Source organism: Mirounga leonina, unplaced genomic scaffold (genome assembly GCF_011800145.1).
Source record: "Mirounga leonina isolate KUSES-001 unplaced genomic scaffold, KU_Mleo_1.0 Mir_127, whole genome shotgun sequence".
Classification (NCBI taxonomy): Eukaryota; Metazoa; Chordata; class Mammalia; order Carnivora; family Phocidae; genus Mirounga; species Mirounga leonina.
The window spans coordinates 19156556-19172294 of NW_023270316.1; the positions used below are offsets into that span (position 1 = coordinate 19156556).

The 15739-nt window shown below is 38.1% G+C and overlaps 1 pseudogene; it reads left to right on the plus strand.

Moving 5' to 3' along the window:
* The window catches only part of LOC118009638, a 93429-nt pseudogene extending 78749 nt beyond the window's left edge, over positions 1–14680 (plus strand).
* Positions 14681–15739: the final 1059 nt, after the last annotated feature.

Genomic DNA, 15739 nt, shown 5'->3' on the forward strand with positions numbered 1-15739 from the left:
TTAATGCATGATTTGTATTACCCTTCACTTGAAACAAAAGTGTTCTCTGCAGTTTCCAAGCAACACATCTTTTTCAATTACTATTTAGCACTGAATTCTGTCCCTAGATTCCTAATGCACTTCCCTTCCTCACTGTGTGTATATTCAGAGTCTTGCAGAAGAATGAAACTATTCCATTACTTTGACCAAATCTGCTGTATGTCCTGTGTAAACCTTTTGTAAACAAGATAATTGCATTAGGACATTCAAAACTGAATTACATCAGTTGAACTTTCAGCAAAGAAAGAATTCAATTTAGTTAAAACTCTATTCAGAAACAATTTTTACTGATTGGAATTTTCATCTTATTTAGTAATAGAGGAAAAATTCTGAACTCAGCCATATTCACTCTTACCTTGTAAGATTAGATTACAATTACAGAGCAGAAATAGTTTCACTAAAACAGGTTCATAAATGTGACAATGAAACACATGTGTTTATCATGTGCTTGGCCTTGATTTAAGCCTTTGACACATATTAGCTTTATAATGCTCAAATTAATGCTTAGATAGATAAGTTAGCTACTAGCATTAGTCTCATTTTATAGATGAGGAAACCAAGACAAGGGGAGTTTATATATCCTGAAGGTCAAAAAATTAACAAATGGCAAAGGCAATATTTGAACCAAGATGGCCTGACTTGGAATAATCAATTGACGTTCCAAAATTGTCATAATTGATAGTCTTAAAGTTAAATCCAATGATCTACCAAAATAAATTATTGGAGAGTTTCAACACATCCAAAATTAGTTCTGAGTTTTATATGTGTTTTGCAGCAATCATTTCATTCAAAAAGCAATTATAATTTCACAGTAAATCTTATTGAGGGAAGTATTACTGGAGGTAAAATGAGACACATTTCGGGGCGCCTGGGTGGCTCAGTCGTTAAGCGTCTGCCTCCGGCTCAGGTCATGATCTCAGGGTCCTGGGATCGAGCCCCACATCGGGCTCCCTGCTCTGAGGGAAGCCTGCTTCTCCCTCTCCCCTCCCCCTGCTTGTGTCTCTCTCTGTCAAATAAATAAATAAAATCTTAAAAAAAAAATGAGACATATTTCATTTGCTGTGCATGGAGTTCGTTCCACACCACTGTTCCAAGGGCAGTTCTTAAAGTATTTCTCCAGAATGTGCACTGGTGTTTCATGTTGCCAGATTAAGTTCGCCTGAAAAAATAGTAAGGATATGGAAAAGGCTTTACAAAGTGGCTATTGTTGCAGACAAGAGATTTTCCATCGACTGACTATTGGGGATAGAGCCTCTTTCTGAGTGTTTCTCTGTAAATGTGTGTGTTATTGGTATTTTCCAGGCCAGTGAGAAAATCAAGTTTAATAAAAATTGCTCTACTTATTTGCTTTAATAGATATGGTTTGGTTTTCCCATATACAGACAGTGATTTAAAAACTTCTTAGCTTTCTAGCAAGTGTCGGCAACACATTTTGATCAAGTGGTACTACCCAGAAGACAAAATTTGGCTTCTGAAAAAGATGCTTTAATGCTTCGTAGGTTTTCTTGGGTAGTGGGCAGAATTTATACATAATGAGAATATGCAAGGAATTTAATAGTTTTGATATAATTATCCAGCACAATAATGTAAACTGCTTAGCCACATTCCTTTAGCAGCCAAAAAAGAAAAAAAAAAAAAAGTTTACCATAGATATGTAAGAATAGTCCTGGGTGGTTAGCTATTTTATGTGCACTGCTGTTGGGATATATATTCTATGCGCTACTGTTTCAAAGTCCAAGATAAATGGTACAATTCTCAGTCTTCACCTTTGGTGCCTTAAAGACAAACATGTGGAGGAGCTCAAGTTCACCACTAACTGTGCACGGATAAAATATGCCACTCCATTTGTTCTTTTGCTAGGTAGTGGGGGATTATCTACTAAATGCTTGCTATCTCATTATACTGAACAGAATTAAAAAAATTGAAGTGATTAGGAACACCTTACCATGCATCTTGAAACAATGACCATGTCTACTTCTTAAAGGAACAGTTATTTAAATCATCTTTTCATTTTGGCTCACCACTTTATGCCAACCTCAGTGCCTGGTACAAAGCCAGCAGAACACCTGACAGTGTGTTAAGAATTCCTACTGTGCACTGGGCTAGCCAACCCCACACGAGCGTACATGGTGGCATAAAGAGGAGGATCAGAGGCACTACTGTTAACATCACTACCACTCAGATATGAGACAGTACTAGTCAAACCTTGAACGATTCTTTCTGGCCAATGAGAAGGAAACACAAGTGACTCTATGTGCGTGGGATATGGAGGGAGGTGAGAGTAAGAATAGGGGCATCAGCAACAATCTTTATGAAAATTATTCTGTTTGCTTTACTTCCAGATTTGTCACCTTAAATCCGTTCTCTGTCATTGCCAGAGGAATGTTTCTGAAACATAAATTTCATCAGTATTCTATTCCCCACATAAATTCCTTTAATTTTCTTCCATACTCCAACATTTTAAGCATTACCTCTCATTACCAACCCATGTTGTTTATGGTCCAGACATACTAAAGGTGATCATGTCTTTGCACGAAGAACCAAAGCAAAAACATTAGAAAACTCAGAAACATTAAATATATAAAACTACCACCATTAATAGCTTTTCATCTCCACTTTTCCTCCTATCACCTACAGGAAGTATCCTTCCTATAACAGGTGCTCATTCGAAATGCATTCCTCTATTCATCCATACCACTTTCATCCCTTCTTTGCTCCCTTCTCAGGAACTGTATATGACAAATGTGCTTGGCCCCTCCTCATATCTTTAAACTCTTTTTGTGTGCATCCTTCCAGTTATCATTTAAACCATAATTTAGTACCTTCCATAAAAATTTCTTCCAAAGCCTGTGTTCCTCTTTGTAACTACTATTCTCTTCCCTATACTCCACAACTCAACTTCCACAACTCAACTTATTCATAGGCCAATGAAATCAGTGTGACTTCTCCTGCCCAAGTCACCAATGACATCAAACATGCAAAAACAGTAATTGGACTCTGTTGACTACTCCCTCCACTGTGAGACAGTTTAGCTTCTAAGTTACTCCACTTTTCATAGTTTATTTATAACCCCAATTCTTCCTTCTTTATACCCTTCCTAGTTTCTCCATTTCTGCTAAAACTTTAAATACAGGAGTTCCTTGGGGCCTTATCCTATCCTCTCTTCTCTTTTAAAACTATACTATCCTTGTAAGGAATCACATCTCCTCCCATGGAATAAAAAGTAGTCTATATATTGAAGGGTCGCAGAATGTACTACCCCAAATAGGACACTTTGGCACTATTTTGAGATGCAGTTACCTAAAAACAGCAAATGATGGTAGAGGTTTTCTCTGAACTCCCCTTCCTCAAAATGAATTCTCCAAATGGAGCTCAATTGTCATAGGTCCACTTCCTGAGAATGAGTTTTATTAACCAAGGGAGGTTGACTCATCAGAATAGACTAGAAATTAACACTACACCCAGATAAGATTTGTCACAAATTATCACAAACTACCACACCTCCCAACTATTCTAAGGACCTGTTCATCCTAAATTCATGGACTCTCCCCTAAAAGGCCTTCAACACTCCCCTCTTTTCCCTGTTAAGATGATATTTAAACCTGAATCTTAAACACCCTTTTGAGTTACTTATTTCCCCCTGGGTATCTTCCCACCTATACATGATATAAACATGTTAATAAACTCCTGTTTTTCTCAGAAGAACTTAGAAGACAAAAATTTTTCTTCCCCTACAATGCCAATGAACTCCAAATTTAACTATAGGTGAGACCTCATTATTAAGTCCTATGCACACATATCTGACTGCTTATTCAGCATTTCCACTTGGATAACTCTCAGGCATCTTACAATCTGTCCAAATTGAATAATCATCTCCCTTCCCCACCCCATCCATCCTTCCTCCAATGTTTCCTTTCTCCACTGATAGCCTCATTACTTGCTATTATCCTCAATAACCTTCATAACTGATTCTCTCCTCTAGCCAATCAGTGAGTCCCACTTTTTATCTGATTGTACCTCAAATCTGTTTACTTCTCTCCCTTTGCAATATAATTCATTATAATCAGGCCAAGCTAACACTGTTACCCATACAACTTCAGTGGCCTCTAAAAGCCTGTCTTCCTAGGTCTTCTCCTTGTTCTAACTTTACCATTGGTTACAGAGAACCTATAATTATCTTGAAAAAAAAAAGTCAGACTTGTACATCTGATCAGGCCAGTTCTCTCCTCAATATGCTTTGCCTTCCCACTGGTCTTAGGATAGCTTTTAAAATCTTTAACCTAACTGACAAAAACCCACTGTATTCACCACCACCTAGCTGCTCAGTTTCAATTTAATAAACTCTTGCAACTCTGTTTTAGCTACCTCAGTCTCCATGTCTTTATTTGAAATAAATCCTCATTTCTCCCCTCAGAACACTGCCTATATATATATCCCTCTATCAAGAAGCTTTCCCCATTCCTTCTAGCCTTGAAAATCTTGCATCACCTTTCAGATCGTCTGAGATTACATCTTTCAATTCTAGAAATCTGTGCCTGACTCTCTAGGCTATTTAGGGGGTTCCCTGTTATTTTATTTTTTCTTCATGTAGTATTTAGCAAGTGCACTGAAATAATTTATGTGATTTTCTGTTGCATGTTTGCATAACCTACCAGCTATGAATTCCATGAAGCCAAGAACCTTGTCTTTATTTTTCATCACACTCTGCCAAATAGATACTAATTAAAACTCTATGAAATGGATTGGATAAATTATACAACAACATTACAGAGGCATTTTTCTTTAGTTATTCCTTACCTCTAGCAGATATCAGAGATTAGTGCATCAACTATCATATAAGAGGTTATTTTGAACTTTGAGGATTAGCAAGAGATGCTTACAATTTCATCCTGAGAATCCTATATGTCATATGTTAGATCTCTCATACTATATTTGAACTTTAGAGATTAAAAAGAATCATCTGAAGTTTATCTATTACTAGTATCAAGACCAAATAGGCATTCATTTATTGCATGTTTTATTAAAACACATGAGGTAACCTATAAGAAAAATCAGGGTAAAAAATTCTCAATAATACTCTTAATCATTTGACTTTACGTTTTTCCCTTCAACCTATTTGTAGAATAATTAAAGCAAAAGAGGTCGTCTTAAGAATTTTTACTTTCAAAAAAAAAGTTCATAATGTATTCAAATCAACCATTCCAGAAAATTTCAGATTACTTCATTTGGTATTTGCTCACAAGTTGCAGATGTTATATCCTATTTATATTCATGTCCCACCAAGAAAATCTAAAATGTAAAATAGCAGTTGGTCCTTTTGAAAACCTAAATTATATAAAATTGAAATAGTACATTTTAAAAATATAGGATTAGAATTTCATAATTAAGAATACTATTTTCAAAGAAAGAATACTATTTTTTAAAATGATTTTATTTATTCGAGAGAAGAGAACGCACGTACACATGAGGGAGGTGGGGGGAGGGAGAAGCAGACTCCCTGCTAGCAGGGAGTCTGGCATGTGGCTCCATCCCAGGACCACGGGATCATGACCTGAGCTGAAGGCAGACACTTAAGTGACCGAGCCCCCCAGGTGCCCCAAGAATACTATTTTCATGTAGATTTCTATTAATATAATACTCATCTTACAAAATCCAGTTTATATCATAATAACTAGAAAATCAGGGGACTATAAACCTCTTTCATAGTGTTTGTACATATTTAATATCTATCTTCATTCAAAATTTTAATAAACTAAGTTAGAATCTTTGGCACTATTAAGATTTCAGTTAAACATGAAAACTGAACACACAGCAAGGAGCAGGAAGACCTGCAGTATTAGTCTTGTACTGTTTCAAAACCACTGTGAAATTATTATGCTCACCGATATACAACATTCAGGTACAGAAACTCAATACATCAAAACCACATACACTGAATCACAGTGCTCTTGACATACACAGCAATATGCCTGTTTGAAGATATTTATCAACTACAATTTTATTAAAATTGTGGACTGGATGGCTACTTGTACTAAAAGTTTATCTTTCTACTGAGATGCATGATACAACAGAGCTGGAATGGAGTGTAGACATTAGAAGTCAATGTTTGAAAAGATGTTTTACCCACATAACTTATTCACATAATCATTCTATTCCTTCAGAGATAGTATGGAATTGACAAATGCAATATTCTTCTAGGTGTGAAGTATTTTGCTCTATGCATACAGCAAATGTAATACCACCATTTGATTTCAGTTAGAGATTATGTAAGCATTGCTTAAATTTTTACAACACAGATAAGCAAGTTAAAATGGAAAGGTACAATTATAATCAAAATCTTTTTAAAAACATGAATTCTTACCAATTTGTAATAGAGCATCACATAAATGACTGTTTTTCTCGATTTCATTCCAGCGTTTCTTCTCATGGGCACCCAACCTCCATATGACACAATGCACACAGAAACAGTGAGGCTTGGAGGAATGACAAGTACCTAAATGTGAATCCTACTTTTGAGAGTTTGAGCTCTCTCCACTTGAAAAATCACTTAACATCTCTGAGATAATTATATCTACCTTCAAGCAAGATTATGAAGACTGGAGATAATATAAATTGACCAGCCATACTTGGCTCCTACCACACAGAATTGTGGATGATTTTAATAGATGGTCAAAAAGAATCCTGTATATGTCCTATAAGAAAATATCTTCCATCTCCTTAAGATGGCAGAGAATTCAAGACCAAGAACAGAAATATCTGGCAGAATTACGGAAGAATAGAGAATCTTCTTTACACCAGAAAGCAGTAGAAAAAATAATTAGTATTTAAATAGTGCCGATTTTGTGCTGGGTGCTTTACATATTCAGTATCATAATTCTACAAAAGTCCCATAAAGTAGAGTTTTTAAACTCCAGGTCTTCTGAGAGGGTACCATGGCTCTAAGAGCTTAATGCACTTTTCTTGTTGACTCCACAGCCCATGTTCATTCTGTCCCAGGCTGGGGTCTAGAATCTCTAAAAAGGTCATCCATGATTCAGGAAATACATTCAATGGGAAAGCCTAGAACTGCCTTCTAGTGAAGGGCAGAGAATAGGTCTACAGGTGCATGGAACTGAGGTCACTAAAACTTCCTGTACAGATCTTTAATGGGACACAAGATGGCAGATGGTGTTCTGGTAATATCCTAATTCTTGATGTAGGTGCTGCTGGTATATAAGTACAGTAACTTCCAGAAAATATATCGATATGTATACCTTTAATTTGTGTATTTTATGTATCCCCACATATATATTTGTATTTATACATACACACTTCTAAGTTTTTATATATAGTTCCTTCAATATAAACAAAAAAATCAATGACCAGTGTGCACTTATAACAAAGGAATCTGGACCTAGCAAAAGGGAGTAGTAAGACAGAGCTCACTGAATTAAATGCCATTTAAGCTTTGACCTGAAAGAAGAATCTAACCAGAGTTAAATGGCAACAGAAAAACTAAAATGTGTACAAAAATGGTACAAGGGTCAAGGAAGCATTCACAAATGGAGGAGGAGCTTGGGAGACCAGCCAGTGTATTATTGGAATAATCTGAACAGAGCAAGCTGCTTCTAATAGGTATAGTTTGTGAGTGCAATGAGAACATTTACTAAAAACAAACAAACAAGAACAAAGCTAATAACTTCACAAGAAAGCAAATGTTAAAATCTCACACCTTAAGTTAATATTAGTCATAACCCAACTTTTTGGAGGAATACAAGTGATTCTTCATGATTAGAGTATTTTAAAGGGACGTCCTGCTGTGAGAAAAGTTTAATTGGTTGTTTTCTATATTCTGTGAAATGCACTTTTAAGAACTTGCTCCTTGGTAGCAAAATTGGCATTTTGCAATGTGTGTGGAACCTGTATTATGATGAGACACAGGGACTTTTTCAGGGATGGAGCAAACCCGCCTGTTGGACATTTATATTCAGCTTTCTAAAAATTAAATAAGAACATAACTTCCCAGGTTAGCTCAGAGTTTCTGGTTGCCTGTGATTAAGAACTGGCTGGGAGAAAGAACGAGGAATGTCATTAAGGTCTGGACTATTCTGATTATTTACAAAATCTACTCTTACTTAAGGCAGTTATTCTTTTTTTTTTTTTTTTGATTTATTTATTTGAGACAGCGAGAATGAGAGAGAGAGAGAGTACATGAGATGGGGAGGGTTAGAGGGAGAAGCAGGCTCCTCACCGAGCAGGGACCCCGATGCGGGACTCGATCCAGGGACTCCAGGATCATGACCTGAGCCGAAGGCAGTCGCTCAACCAACTGAGCCACCCAGGCGCCCAAGGCAGTTATTCTTAAAGTGTCGTCCACCAACCAGCAGCCTCAGCATTACCTGGGAACCCATTAGAAATGAAAATTCTTGGGCCCCACCCCAGATCTACTGAATCTAAAACCTGGAGTGAATCCAGCACTGTGTTTTATAAGCCTTCCAAGTTCTTCCAAAGAACACTGAATTTAGAAAACCAGTACTTAAAATTTCCATTCTATCACTAATCGCCAGGGAAATGCAAATCTAAACCATAGTAAGATATCACCTTACATGTGCCTGAATGCCTGGAATCAAAAAAGGAAGTGTTGGCGAGGATGTGGAGAAAAAGGAACCCTCCTGCACTGTTGGTGGGGATGTAAAGTGGTGCAGCTACGTGGAAAGCAGTATAGAGATTCCTCAAAAAATAATTAAAAATAGGACTACCATATGATCCAGTAATTCCACTAGTGGGTGTACACTCAAAGAAAATGAAAACACTGGGGCACCTGGGTGGTTTAGTCGGTTAAGCGGCTGACTCTTGATTTTGGCTCAGGTCATGATCTCAGGGTCCTGGGATCAAGCTGCACACTGAGCTCTACACTCAGCGGGGAGTCTGCTCGAGAATTTCTCTCCCTTTCTCTCTGCCCCTCCTTCCCCCTCAAATAAATAAATCTGAAAAAAAAGAAAGTGAAAACACTTAATTTAAAAAGATATTTGCATCCCGATGTTCATTGTAGCATGATTTATAATAGCCAAGATATGGAAGCATCCATAAATGAGTGAATAAAGATGTGGTATATATACAATGGAATATTACTCAGCCATAAAGAATGAAATCTTGCCATTTGCAACAGCATGGATGAGCTAGAGGTTATTATGCTAAGATGAAATAAGTCAGAGAAAGACAAATACCATGATTTCACTTATATGTGGAATCTAAAAACAAAACAAAACAAACGAGACAGAAAAAAGCAACAGATTCAAATTGAGAACTGGTGGTTGGCAGAGGGGAGGTGAGTTGGGGATGGGTGAAATAAAGGGGATCAAGAAGAACAAACCTCCAGTTATAAATCATGGAGATATAAAGTACAGCATAGGGAATTAATTAGTAATGTAGTATGGTGACTACGCTTATTGTGGTGAACACTAAGTAATGTATAGAATTGTTTAATCAATACATTATACACCTAAAATTAACACTGTATGTTAGTTTTAAAAAATTCTACTTTAACCTGTTAGTTGGAAGCTGCATAAGAGGAGGTCATACATATCCAAGAACCCCTCAAATGTATCTAGTCCCATCTTAGTCTGGTTTTTGAACATGCTATCAACATACCTCAGCAACCTGTATAATATATCCTTTCTCCTAACACTAGGCACAGCAATAATCATGTCCCCCTTATCCCACTCCAGCATTACCTCCTCTAAATTCTTCAACTCATGGCTATTTGGCTTCCACCCCAGAGACTACTTCTCTTTGGTAACTGCAGTGAGTGCCTCATTGTTAAATGTCAAATCATGGTCTTAAACTGCATGAATGTTTATGGTCTATGTCCTACCAGAATTTAATTACTATTAGAAAGGTGATTTTTCTGTTTTGTTCACTATTCTATTCACAGCATCTGGAGGAGTACCTGGCACAGATTACTTGCTCAACAAAGTTTATTGAATAACCATGAAAATAACTTGTTTTCAATTCCTCATCCTACACATCTTTGGGGTACTCTACAAGGTTAACAAACTCCATTAACACCAATATTCAAAACCATTAAATCTCCACCATTGACTTCAAAAGTACTTCAGTTTCTAGCTTTCTTCATATGGTTCTCAGTCCTCTTTTTCATTCTCCTTTGCTGGAGAGTCTTATCTTTGTTTTGCAAGCTCATCCATTCAGAGACAGAAAATGATAGTAATTAAAGGAAGCAAATTTTGAAATCAGATCCTATGCAAATTACACTCTGAGCCTTGCTTTTCTCATCCATAAATTGGTGCCCTGATATTACTTATCCTGCAGTATGTTTTTTAAAGATTTTATTTATTTATTTGACAGAGAACGAGAGAGCACAAACAGGCGGAGTAGCAGGCAGAGGGAGAGGAAGAAGCAGGCTCCCTGTTGAGCAAGGAGCCTGACACGGGGGCAGTCGCTTAACCAACTGAGCCACCCAGGCACCCCTATCCTGCAGTATTTTGAATACTAGATGAAACTGTAAATTCTATCAACTGACCCCTACTATGTTTTGTTGATGATCCTCTGCAAATGATGTAAATCACGAACCTCCAACTTTTAACTGTTTCAGATCTACATTTGCAACTTCCTGATGGACAGCATAGATATTTTTTTTAACTTTCTATTCAACTTGTGAAGACCACACTGATAAGTTTTCCTCTTCAGATGACTTGGAATCCTTTGGCTCAATGCTCACTTCTCATCTTCAATATCCAATCAATAAGCTATAATTTTTTAAGTGACCTAATAATCCTTTCATATCCAAAATGTTTTTTTTTTCCATTTCCACTGTTACATCAATGGTACACAATCTGTAGACAAGCCCATTACAATAGTCAGCAAATGCTGTGTGCATTCTTCCCAGAATCTATTATTCCACATTCTGCAGCCAGAGTGCTGCTTTAAAATACAAATATATTAAGACTATCTATTGCCTTCTCATTGTTCTTAGCAAAAATGAAGTAATTACTATTCCAGTCTAGTAATCTCAGACTGGTTCAGCTCAATCCCAGCCCTCTAATGTATAGAGAATGTTCCTCCCTAAAGCATGCTAGAGATCTTGGGGGTACGCACTCTAGGATGGCCATAAATGGTAGCCAAAAATGGTTATGCACATCCCATGGCATGGATAAAAATCAGATGGGCCCATTTGTAGTTCTGATCAGTGATCCTGAGTTATTGAGAAGGCCTCATGCAAATGAATATGTGTCACAAGCCCCTTTCACTTATTTCCTTCTGGGTCCTCTAGTTTTTCTCATTACGCTGTTCAGGTTTCCCAATCATTACAATCTAACACTTCCTGCCTCCTCTGTCCCCCCCCCCCCCCCCCCCCATCAATTCTAGGATCCCTAGGTCCACATCTTTTTTCTTTCCACTGGGAGGACAGGAAGGCAAGGACAACCAGAAACATTTTTTGACATCTCCCCCAAATCAAAATATGATTTTTTTTCTTTTCCACTCTAAGACAGAAAGGGTTTTAACTTCAAATATTCCAAGGTTGTGAGGAAAAATATTTGTCCTAGATCTTTCTTAAAAGCACTCAAGAAAAGCAAGTAAAACCAATGCAAAGGTGGTTGAATGTCCAAATCCTATTGCATTAAAAGAGGAATTCTTCACATGGTCTATGGCATTCTTCCCAGTGCAGCCCTTAGCCATGTCTTCAGTCTCCCCTCACACCATGAACCCTTGAACCCTCTTTTCTGTCTTCTGAATTCACTATTGGACTTAAACCAGTTTCTCACACTTGCCAAGCCCTATCCTGCCACTGGAATTGCTCAGGTTGCTCCTACAGTTTGAAATACCCTCCCTTTCCTTCTTCACCTCAGTGAACCCTCCCTGTTCTTTCTCAGCAGCAGTCACTTTCCTCATCTCCTTGACAAGATAAAATACTTCACTATTTTACACTTTAATAGCACTATATTCTTAGGTGCAAGATTTATAGTAAGCACTCTATAAAAATTAATGAAACTAAAATTAGTAAATACTTTAGTAAATTATTTTTGCAGGGCCTATGGTCTAAGTTTGCAATTCGTTTATGGGCTTCTCCCCCCCAACTATTACTGATCTGCTGCCAAGAATGAGCCCTTCATTTTTTACTCTGCTAACAAACTCCATGACTCAAATTTCTTCCCTAGACAGTTTTATATTTCCTGCTGAATCTGATGTTAAATTCTCAAATGTCAAATATGGTTAAGTTCCTTTTCTGCTCAAAATCCTTCACTGGTTCTTCATATGCATAAGGGGTAGATACAAATATCTTAGCATGGTAAAGTACTTGCTAGTCTGCAAAGGAAACAGTCAATAAAACCAAAAGACAACTGACAGAAAGGGAGAAGATATTTGCAAATGACATATCAGATAGAGGGCTAGTATCCAAAATCTATAAAGAACTTATCAAACTCAACACCCAAAGAACAAATGATCCAATCAAGAAATGGGCAGAAGACATGAACAGACACTTTTCCAAAGAAGACATCCAAATGGCCAACAGACACATGAAAAAGTACTCAACATCACTCGGCATCAGGGAAATCCAAATCAAAACCTCAATGAGGTACCACCTCATACCAGTCAGAATGGCTAAAATTAACATGTCAGGAAATGACAGATGTTGACGAGGATGCGGAGAAAGGGAAACCCTCCTACGCCATTGGTGGGAATGCAAGCTGGTGCAGCCACTCTGGAAAACAGTATGGAGGTTCCTCAAAAAGTTGAACATAGAGCTACCGTACGACCCAGCAATTGCACTACTGGGTATTTACCCCAAAGATACAAATGTAGTGATCTGAAAGGGTATGTGCACCCCGATGTTTATAGCAGCAATGTCCACATTAGCCAAACTATGGAAAGAGCCAAGATGTCCATCAACAAATGAATGGATAAAGAAGATGTGGTGTGTGTATATATATACACACACACACAATGGAATATTAGGCAGCCATCAAAAAAAAAAAACCCAAAAAATGAAATCTTGCCATTTGCAACAACGTGGAGGGAACTAGAGGCTATTATGCTGAGCAAAATGAATCAATCAGAGAAAGACACGTATCATATGATCTCATTGATATGAGGAATTCTTTTTTTTTTTAAGATTTTATTTATTTATTTGACAGAGAGAGAGATACTGAGAGAGGGAACACAAGCAGGGGGAGTGGGAGAGGGAGAAACAGGCCTCCCGCGGAGCAGGGAGCCCAATGCGGGGCTCGATCCCAGGACCCTGGGATCATGACCTGAGCCGAAGGCAGATGCTTAACGACTGAGCCACCCAGGCACCCCAATATGAGGAATTCTTAATCTCAGGAAACAAACTGAGGGTTGCTGGAGTGGTGGGGGTGGGAGGGATGGGGTGGCTGGGTGATGGACATTGGGGAGGGTATGTGCTATGGTGAGTGCTGTGAATTGTGTAAGACTGATGAATCACAGATCTGTACATCTGAAACAAATAATACATTATATGTTAAAAAAAAGAAAAAGTACTTGCTAGTCTGAACTCTTATCTTTGCCTTATTTACCTACTTATAGTACTCCAGCAAAGTAGCTTCAGTGTTAACTACATCAACATTATCTGCTTTACCATGGATACATACCCCAATTTCCTAAGGGTTAAAGAATATGTACAACAGAAGCTGAAAATCCATTGGACTTGATATGGGGCAGAATTTAAAAAATTAAACAGACTGGGAAGACCTTATTTCCCTTCATGTCTCAGTGAGAATTTCCCTCCCAGATACACATGTTTGATTACCCCATGTTTTGCCTCCCTGCGTATTTTTTTTCTCTTAACTTCTGTTTTCATTATTTTTAAGTAATGTGGTTTTACTGGAAAACACATTGTAAGTTAAGTGCTGCTGGTTGTATTACTGATGATTATAGTAACATATAATCTGTCAGAAAAAGGAAAGTTTGAGTTTATTATTTTATGCATCAAGAAAACATGAAAAAAGAGAATTGGATGGTCCACTGGTGCGTCCAGAGTGCTACAGCCACATCATTTGGGCATGATCAAGAACTTGCTGTTTGAAAGCATAAAGACGTGGCCTTGGCAGGTCCTGAGCAAAGGGGGCAAGGAAAAAGTCTCCTATAAGGAAAGGACCTGTGAAGGAGGAAGGTTTGCCACAGGGAAAGTGACAGATCAGCCTGTGGGTGAGGCTCTAAGGGAAGAAATGCCCAAAGTCGTGAAGTATGTGGGAGGCACCAGTGACAAGGGAATCCGCATGGGGATGACAGTTCCTATTTCTTTTGCTGTGTTTCCCCAGTGAAGATGGCTCCCTATGGAAGAAATTCAAAGTCTGGTTTCAGATTCCAAACCAGCTCCAGAACAACCTGCCCAGTTCCTACTGATGGCAGCATTGAGATGGAGGACAGGGAAAGCATCAATGTCTCTTCCCTGCAGTTTGGTGATTATGTCAAGGAAGCTTACTATGTAGCTCATGTGGCCCAGCTGCACCACCTCGGAGGACACAGACACCTGACAGAGTGACTTCTACTTCTACACTGGGTATGAGCCTCCTATGAAGCCCTACGGATGTCACCATGAGGTCTGCCTGGTGAAAGCATGAATGACTCCCTGAGCCAGCACTTCCTGAATACGTGCTTCTGTGTCTACTTCCTCAGGGGAGAAGAAGGGGAACAAAGCTTACAGCTGTATCTCCAGCTTAACCAATTTTCCTTCAAAGCCAGTTCCTGCCAATTTTCTGAAATAAACATACTCCATCTATGCTCCTTTTCTCAAGGTGGGAAATAATATAGCCAAGATAGGCATCATCCCTCTAACAGACTTAGAAAGTTCCGTGGTGGACCATAAAAAAATCCAGCAACATTTTCCCAGCTATGTGGGTCACTAAGAACGGATTAAAACAAAAAATGAACCATGAGAGACTATGGACTCTGAGAAGCAAACTGAGGGTTCTAGAGGGGAGGGGGGTGGGGGGATGGATTAGCCTGGTGATGGGTATTAAAGAGGACACGTATTGAATGGAGCACTGGGTGTTATACGCAAACAATGAATCATGGAACACTATATCAAAAACTAGTGATGTAATGTATGGTGATTAACATAAATAAAAAATGCAAAAAAAAAGATTATCCTAAAATTAAAAAAAATGAAAAATAAAAAAATGATTGAAATTGTATTTTTGTCATTGAGAGAAAAACGTGGTTTATGCATGATCTTTCATCTGTGGTTCATATAAGACCTTTGTCTAAAAGAAACTGAAAATACTAGGGACAACTGGATATGATGAGGCAGTGAAAAGAACTTCTGCAATATTTAACTGAACACAGCCCATGTATACGCAACACCGTTCAGACCTAAAGGAAGGATGTGAAGGTGATTAAATAGAAACTACTGTCCTCAAGCAGCTTAGTTTCTCATGAGGGCAACAGGTAGACATATGATTGCATTTAACAAAGGGCACATAGTGTAAAGTACCAAAAATTCTATGAAAACTAAATGCTTCAGCAATGCCTGAGAAGGAAAAAAGATTAATTTTTACTGAGATGACTGGATCTGACTTGATGATTTAAGTGACATTTGACCTGAGTTGAAGACAGTGGAAGGTTTGATTAGCCAGAAACAGGGAACAAGGTCACTCCAGGCTAAGGGAGAGGTGGGAGGCAGAGCACAGAGGTACACAGGGCATGACCTCTTTGGAGAAAAGCAGCGAGAACAGAGCTGAGG